Source organism: Prorops nasuta, unplaced genomic scaffold (genome assembly GCF_024137725.1).
Source record: "Prorops nasuta isolate Cenicafe-Biocafe unplaced genomic scaffold, Cenicafe_Pnas_1.2 PNAS00004, whole genome shotgun sequence".
In the NCBI taxonomy this organism is placed as follows: Eukaryota; Metazoa; Arthropoda; class Insecta; order Hymenoptera; family Bethylidae; genus Prorops; species Prorops nasuta.
Window position 1 is genome coordinate 5,099,891 of NW_027116801.1, and position 8,958 is coordinate 5,108,848.

At 39.2% G+C, this 8,958-nt stretch overlaps 1 long non-coding RNA gene across 1 annotated transcript; it reads right to left on the reverse strand.

The window, feature by feature from the left end:
• Nucleotides 1-817: 817 nt before the first annotated feature.
• Nucleotides 818-3,889, reverse strand: LOC136772261 (uncharacterized). The gene is made up of 4 exons (XR_010822426.1): nucleotides 3,780-3,889; nucleotides 2,017-2,307; nucleotides 1,546-1,923; nucleotides 818-860 (listed from the first exon to the last, which is right to left on the reverse strand). It is a non-coding gene; the product is annotated as an uncharacterized lncRNA (long non-coding RNA).
• Between the last annotated feature and the right edge of the window lie 5,069 nt (nucleotides 3,890-8,958).

Here is an 8,958-nt window from a genome sequence, read left to right on the forward strand (position 1 = left end):
AAAACAAAGTAAAATCGACTTTATTTTACTGTTTTCCTTCTCCTTGCTTGCTCAAACAATTTTTTATAAACAGAACATGTAATGATAGCAGCTTTCTCAACTATTTGCTTATTTTGGGTACCTGACGAACCAGGCTTTAAACTTCTTGTTACTAGACGCGATATGACATGGTCTACAATATAGGAAACTATTAGATGCTCAAACTTAACAAAATGTTTTTAAAACATTTATATAATACAATAAACATTATTTAAACGTTGGTTAACAAATGTATATAGTGATTATTCCTATTTCAATAGACTTGCTTTCTTCAGTTACAATAATAAAAATCATGTTACTGGCTTCAAAACAGTAGGCTCCTGGATTACTGTTAGTTCAAAATATTTATATCATCAATTTTAAAGAAAATTCTTTTTATTCGAAATAACTAGACAATGCTTCACGAAACAATTGAAGCGGTAGGCTACAATATTTATGCACTACACGCTTCAACTGTTTAAAACTACAAGTATTTTTTGCCGGCGTAGTTACATCAGTTGTCCAATTAAAGCAGCGATCCAAATTAGGTACTCTTCTCCTATTCTCTTATTCATTAATCTGTTTACCCTGAATTTTTTCAACCAAAAGTCACTTTTTATCAATGTTTGATTATTTCAAGAAAAATATTGAAAAAAAAAATTTTTAATATATAGCCAAACCAGTTGGGTCAATATAAACGATGTTAAGATCCAAATGGACAATTTTTTGTAACTTTGGTTTTACAGAACTCATTATGATCAATTTTGCAAAATAATAAAATTAAAGGTTACCTTTGTAGAATTATGCACATGTATATGTTAAAAATCTGACGTAATTTTGTTCTGTAAAATTAAAAGAATGATTGTTATAAATACTTTTTGCATAAAAAATATCGTCTATGGAATAAAAATTTTAGGATTCCTAAGTCTTTTTCAAATTTCAAAATTATAAAGACAAAAATAGGAGTTTGAAGCTCAGCAATTTATCTGATTTTAATCCTACGGCAGAAATGTGGGAAAATAACATAAAAAATATTTCGTATCGATCAAACGATACACATAAGTGTTGATTGGGTATGTGATTGCGGGTAGGTTTTGAATGTGCCATAATCAAAACGTTGAATCCAGTACGACGGATAAAATTTCGAGAAATAACGATACGGTTGAATAAAAAATGCCTATCCAGGGGTGTTTAGGATCGATGATTGCGAAGAAATGATTAAATTTACAAATTTAAAAATAGTGCATTCGATACGTCGGGCGAAATTATGAAAAAGATTTGTTTCATCTCGACTCGTCCCACTCCGTTCTTCAGAGTTTATGCACTGCCTCCCGAGTAGAATTAACCGAATCATGCCAGACTGTAAAAAGTCTTTAAGGGCACCTCGAAGAAAACTTGAAATTGATAGTCGGCATGAGCCGAGCTCCCCTCTGGCTCCCTTTTCAATAGACCGCAATCAAATACGTCAAATGTTGATGCAAATCTGCCAGTAACTTCTCTGCTATTATTTATACGTATTTCACCTACCTTCCGTCCCGTTCCATTACCAAGTAAATCAACAAGGATTTGTTTGACAAATCGTCACTTGGCTTGCTCCGTAAATCTGAATGTTGCTTAAACGATTCTTGCTTCAGGCCTGTAATGAAGAATGTCACGTATAATGAAGGATTGAAAGGTCAATGGGATAGAGATATACAACACAAGGATCGATATCCATCTGTTTAAGAGGGCAAACCCAAGTACTCTCGGTGTCACTCGTTAAATTTAATTGTAATTATCTCAAATATAAGGGATGCCTTCGCGTCGATCGATCATTTCAACGTAGACAAATGTAGTCACTAGTGTGATGTATAATCACTGATCTCCCCCAGTAAGTAGAAGATACATCTCTCTCGGAGATTGCTTCTAGTGAAATTTATAAGGGAATTTATTTAACTTTATCGAGACATTGCTTTCAAGTAGATACACACGGTATGATAATCTCATTGCGTAACTTACCAACAGTTTACAGTGCAGTAATTTAATATTTTCACAGCTCCTTAGTGCACTATCAAGGCTGCTAATAACAACACACGACCTTGCAACGAGCTCCGAGCAAAAAATTCAAAGAAACATATACAAATGGGTAAATATTGTTGGGAAGCGATTGACGGTACTTGGCAGATATGCTCGTCGAGTTAAGGGAGGCACATCGTGTGCAGCATCATCTCATTAAATCTCCCGGCTCAGTAGACTGGCACAGTAATCGAGGGAAATTTTTCCTCTTCTTCTTCTTCTTCTTCTTTTTTTCTACGGAAAAGTAAGAAACTCTATGTGCATGTTTCCACAAGTTTGCCAAGTTGAAGAGGCTTCGGTAGAAGGGGGCACACGTCGTTAAAGGGCTTTTAGTGATTAAGGCTTGGCAGGATATAACGAGCAGCGACAAATCTCGGACCAAAGTTCAAGCGACCGTTTCGTGGTACCTCGTTACGCGGCTGGCAAAAATTGCTTCGCGTCCGATTACATAATTAACGAGCTTTCGCATGCGCCAGTCACCGAGCGACGACGTTGAGTGGGGAAAAACGCTTATAGGGGAGAAAAGTCACAAGTCCTCGCAGGCAAAGTCTAATAAAATCAGTGTCCGTGGCAAAAGGCATCAGAACGCGATACCCACGTTGAAACCTTTTGAAAGGAGCGAGCAATGAAAGCTCGACTTGAAATTTTCAGTTCAGCGGGAACCAACTTGGTTAACCTGTATAGCAATTGTTAGAAGCTACGCAGACCGAAGCTATTGTACCAACTATAGTTGTGAAAAAGTTCTTTAAGAAAATATCTATAATCGCCATGCTGGTAATTATTGCTACTGAAAAGCTTTGATACAAGTCAAAAGGACATTGTTGAATGGGTGAAAAATGTTAAATATATAGTTGACCGGGATTGTGTGAAAAAGTCGTGGAAGGAACGCGGCGATAATTAGCCGGGCAAATCCGCTATTGGACAATCCCTGGAAAAAATCATAAAAACATATATCCGTGTCCTCGCGTGAATAGAAAAGCTCGAGAGGAAATTTTATCAATCCAGAGATTTCCCTTGCGTCCAATGTAATTATGCGGAACTCATCGCTGATTGGTGGAAATCCCGGAAAGATTGGTGAGAAAAAGTTTGTATGTGTGTGAAAGCTAACAAGTGGAATGAACGGAAGCAGTGAAAGTGAAAATACCTGGTAAAAGAGTATAGTTGGATGGAAACAAATATTCGGTTGAGCTCGTGACAGAATCAATGAAATTATATACAGAGTCCGGCGAAAAAAAAGGGTAAAAAGAAAAGGAAGCCAGCAGATAGGCTCTTCGATGCGAAAGTAGAGACGTTCGGCTTTAATTTAACCGTTATTGGATCATAGAGCAACGAGCATTCAACGCTATATTACTACGTACGACTAATAAAGCTATGCAGCAGCGCCATTCTTAACGTACTCGAACGCTTTTAATGTTATTATCGTTATTAATATTTGAGTTTTTCTGAAATAATGGTGCGCGAAGAATCCATAAGCTCCATCGCACCAGACCTTTAAGATCGTAAATGCAAAACTGAATAAAAAGATGTACGCGTAAAGTTAAACTAGCAATTTTGACCATAACCTCGTAGAGTAGAAGATACGCGTGCTTTTAGCGACTCACAGTTATCCGTGTAATTCCTGCTACATTAATGGCCCGTAAAGAGATAAAAGGAGAAAGGAAAGGGATTGAGAAAAATAAAACGGTGACTGTACAATGGCCACTTACCTTGGGACCGGATCTACTTTTTGCGAGAGCTAAGAGAGCAGATCGTTCGAGACTTGGCTGCTCGGGGGGCTCGGGGTCGTCGTAGGTAGAGTGACGAGACGAGACGAGACGGTCACGTGACGACGTGACGCCTCGTACATACTCCTCACTCGTCGTCGCGCCATCTGCAGAGTATAATCGGCACTCAAATTGACATGAACAGATAATTTCGTCTTCTCAGGCAAAATCTACTCGAGTCTTGCAACCACCAAGCAGCGTGCGGTTTACAACGGATTATTCGATTAATTATTCAATCTCCTCGCCTAGAATAATCGCGTAACGCCGTAAAGTCCAGTAGTTTTGATTAATTACTGAGAAGGCTGACTAAGCCTATCTAAATTATAAATCATCACGCCGTTAAGGATAGTCGATCGAAAATTTCACCTTTTCCCCTTTCATTCGTCACTCCATTTCACGCAATTGTACTCTCTATACTGACAGCTGTGACCTTCCATTCCCTTAAATAATAATAACCGCTCGCTATCGACGATACGAGTTTAGAAGCGTCGTCAACAATCAACAATGCTTTGAAAAAAATATGTAGAGAAATTTTTATGGAGGTTATAAGAGTTTTTGTTGATTAGTAAAACGCTATAGATAGCACTGTGGATAGTGTTTCCTAGCGTCTCGGTATTACTTCTCTATGTAAATAACGCCATTTGAGGTTAGTCTGAAATAGGAAGCACGAAAATTACATGGAGGAGCTCCAAGCAGTTTCGCTAAAAATCACACTTGCTCGCCGACTTTCAGGTGGGTATATATGATAACGAAAGTCAGCAATGCCAAACGAAATCCCAGACAATTCGGCCAAAAATTGAACCTGTCCTCGTGCGATTTTCACCCCTATAACCGGAGAATTAGATCGCGGGGCCAATCCCAAAAGCTGATGAGGTATAATCCAGGAGTAACGTGGCGCATTATTTATAATTATCGGATAAATTTCGGCGTGATGGGAAAGTGAGTTGGGAAGTTCTACTACACAGTGCTTATGAGTTTCCTTTTTAGGGCGAGAAGCATTAATCTTGCGCGGCACTTCGTTAAACCGTGGACTGTGGCAAAATAGGGAATACTTGATATCGCTTCGCCACTGATCTTGCATATAACGCTTAGTTACCCTCTGAAAAGTTCACAAAGGATGTACTTTGCCACTGGCTTTTCGCAATATCAAAAGACATGCTGCAGTATACTATATATATTCCTCGAGCTTTTCAGCTACGAGACGCATTTTTCTGCATTTTTCCGCACTCCTAATGTTAAATGTCAAGCAGCGTCGATAAGACTCTTTTTCCAGAACTCATTAAATCGATCCTTCACGATGGAACGAAGATTGAAAAATATATGAAATAGAGTACTATACATATAACAATTGAGCTGGGAAAAGGCGAAAGTACGCTTGAACGAATTCACACTCGACACATTATGGCGAAATTAGAATGAATATCGAGGAGGTTGGGGGGGGGGATTTCCCCGGGTGGAGCAGGATATACATATATTCATCGGGATTCCGTTTTCTTAGCACGCTATCGTTCTTAAGAAGCGCCATCGCTCATCGTTGAAATCTGCGGCTTTGTGGAGCAAGGTGGATGAGGGGAAGGGTGGAGGGGGGGGGGGGGAGGACTCCGCGCGATAATTGAGTTCGATGTGGCTCGGAAAGGTGGTCACGTGCGACCTATATAACCCCACGTACGCGACACGATACACATGGCGATCTAAAAATCCAAATGAAAAATATCAGTAGATTCGGGCTTGAATGGTCGAACGGGGTGGAGGAGGTTAACCCGAGCCTATAAGACTTAGGTATTCCGGTGACCAATGGTTTTAGCGATGTCTTCATCGAAGTATAACCCATTTCGCACGTAGAGAGCATTTGGCGTGGGCAATACGGCTGTTGGTCTTAGCGTTTTAAGAGGTGATCGTCCAGCCAGCAGTGCTTACCGCCTCACCAACGTCCATGCTCGCTGTAGATGCTATAGATGCTACACTCAACTTGCTCTACGAACCACTCTAAACGCCCAACGCTACATACCCTTTAGTATCATCCTGCGTGGCTTGTCTTTTATTGAGATACACGTAACAAAAGCTCAACGAACTCGTTAAATTCCATTATTGGCACGAAATTCTTCCTCATTCTCCTACGCCACATTGGGACGTTACTCCGTCGAATCAATATTTTCCATGGATTTATCTCAATTGACAATTGATGATGATAATTATGTATAAAAAGGATATCCTAGAAGTGGATACATCTGAATATCTTGAAAATAGTCAGGTTTTGTTAAAAATGAATAAGATCGTTTTGTAGTATTTTACAAGAACCATCTAGTGATTATATTTGTACGACTTTGAAAAGTACCCTGAAGGTCGTGCCAAAGTCACAACCATTTGTTAAATAGCGTAGACTATTTTTCGTCGAATATTTTCATGTATAGTGACCTCGAGAACTTCCCGAAACTATATTAATTTATCATTTCATATATAATCATTCACTGGATATTTCGGTTTGAAAATATAAGTAGATAATAAGCAATTATGCACGTGTATTTGTAACAGTCGCGCACACTGCTCAGCCGAACACACCTACGTGCAATTTCAAGCCAAAATATTCAGTGATTGACAGAATGAAATGATATATTCATGGACTATTTTGGAAAGCTCTTGAAATAAGCTAACAGAATACGTAATACAAAATAGGGACATCCATTGGAAAAATCGTTGAAATCTTTGCTTGACTTTCAAAGTACTTTTCAAGGTCATACATAACTATAATTGCGAGATAACTCTTTGAAAGTAGTTAAAAAGTGTCTTATCCGCAGTATCATAAAAAATGTAGCATTTTTAAAATATCTAGGTTTATCCAGAAACCTCTGGGACACTCTTTACACGCCAGTTTGAAATTTAGAGATTTAGTTTTCACTACTCCACTAATTCAGTCAAACACCTGCAATAATGCAGAGGATAAACTTAACAGCGTGAGCGTTTGCTTTTGGGTGATACTCAGGCTTTAGGAGCGACGATTTCTAGGACGTTTAGAATCCTGCGGTAAATACAGCTGGACTGGGCTATGCGTGATAGTCTGTAGAGACGCCGTAAAGGTATCCTTAAGTGCGGTCCACCTTTTATCGTGATGCACCCGATCAAGGAGCGGAGAAAAATATTTCTCCGACCACTCAACTTCAGTACTAACTTGGCTGCACTTTGCTACTCTCCTGTATTTATTCCAAAAATTGTGCCAGACCAATGTTGAAATACTATAGAAAGTCATTTTTAGGGCAATCTTGTTTTGAGAGCTCCTAGATATGGCCGCGCCACCCGAGCAAGAAGAAAAAGCATTCTCGATGGTTTGGAAGGTCCCCTGCATCCGTAAATCTTAATCAGAGGTGTCCCGATTCAATTTGGCTCCCCTACAAGGAAACGTTAATACCTCTCAATTTCTGCGAGGCTGACAAATTTTTCGATCCCACTAGAAGACAGGCTTTCCTACATTTCCACTATGATTTTATTAAACACACTCGAGAAATCGCTTTTTCTTTGAACAGTGCATCACGCGAGTAGAGTACAGAGACTATATGTTAAGCTGTAGTATATTGGCGTTTTCAACTCTTTGAAGTTTCCATCTCACATGACACATAAGGTACCTTTCTCTTCTTTGAATCCCCATTCCTTGGAGGATCTCTTCTCTCCGTTTTCCCGCCCTCTTCATCCGCTATTCTTGCCTTAACCAGCTTTTAGTTTCTTCTCCCACACCCACCCCCTCCCTCTCTTTCTCTCTACCTCACTCGATCCCTCTACTCCACTCTGCTCTCCTCCTCCATCGACTATCTATCTTTTTCTGCTTAAAACGATACTTTCCATTCAGCATAGTCCAACTTCCTTTCTCTACTTTTATGATTGCTTTTAGATTTCCCCTATAAAAGGCAGGATTTCGGACGTTCGCTCAGTTCGGAAACTTAAATTCCCCTAATTGGTAGAAATACCCATCGAATCCCATTTTCAATGTAAAGATTGCTGATGGGGTTCGCATCGATTCTATAAAGCCTTTAATTCCGTAATATTCCTCTATTTTTCCGAGACTTTTTAGTCCTTACGATTAATATTTCGTTTGGCTGAATGCTCCGTTGGCCCCGTTTGCCCCCTTCTTATTCGTCTCTCTCTCTCTCTCTCTCTCTCTCTCTATCCGGATAAGCTCTTAAAGCACAAGACGATATCCGCGAAATTATGCGAAAATGCAGGCAGGCGTAATACGTATGCAAGAATGCGGTGGGGTGGTATATGCAGCTACTACGGAGGCGTGGCGTATAATGTTATTTAGAGTCCCTAGTGTGCAAGGACGGTGCGTGACATAAAAGCGTACGCGAAGGTCTAACTGAGTTAGGCAACGTTTCTAGCCAACATAAAACTTTAATTGTTACGCCCAAAGTCGTGTTTCGCTAGCTAAAGACTCTCCTCGATCTCTCTTAAGCCACAGGAACCATAAATACCAAGATAAACCATGCAGATTTTCGCTTACGGATTTTTCCCCCGGAAGTATCATAGAGAAACCATCAGATGTCCTCCGTGAGGATATATAAAGTCAAACTTACGAGACTGACGAATCAATCTATAAAGTCTTACAAATTTTGTATGAAAAATTTTCGTCGGAAAATTATCAGTTTAGAGATATTTTATCGTTCTGGCCCAATCATTAGCTTACCCTGAGCTGGAAGGGGCAACACAGGCAACCAGCACCGTACCAGAAGTGGATGAATAGTGGCTGACGGTGTCGGTCCTAAATTAACCCCAAACATGCCCCCAATCACGGTTGAAAACTGGCTTACAATTTGTTACAAATTTAAAAAATACACGCGAGGTAATTTGTTCACTTTTTTTCTTTAATTCATGACATTTTGTAAATACTAGAAATTAACATTTGATGAAAAATTGGGTATATTAACTTTTTAAAGTCTATAAAAAAAAAATCAATATCATAAAATAATCTTCTGTTTGAAGAGATACCAAAGGCTTTACTGCAATATACTTACTCGTTAAAACAACATCTTTAGAATTAATACGTCACCAATCATGTACTCACGAGAAATTTGCAACTAAGCAGTATCGATCCAATTTAAAAAGCCCTGCAATATTCTTAAATTTCTACTTTTGC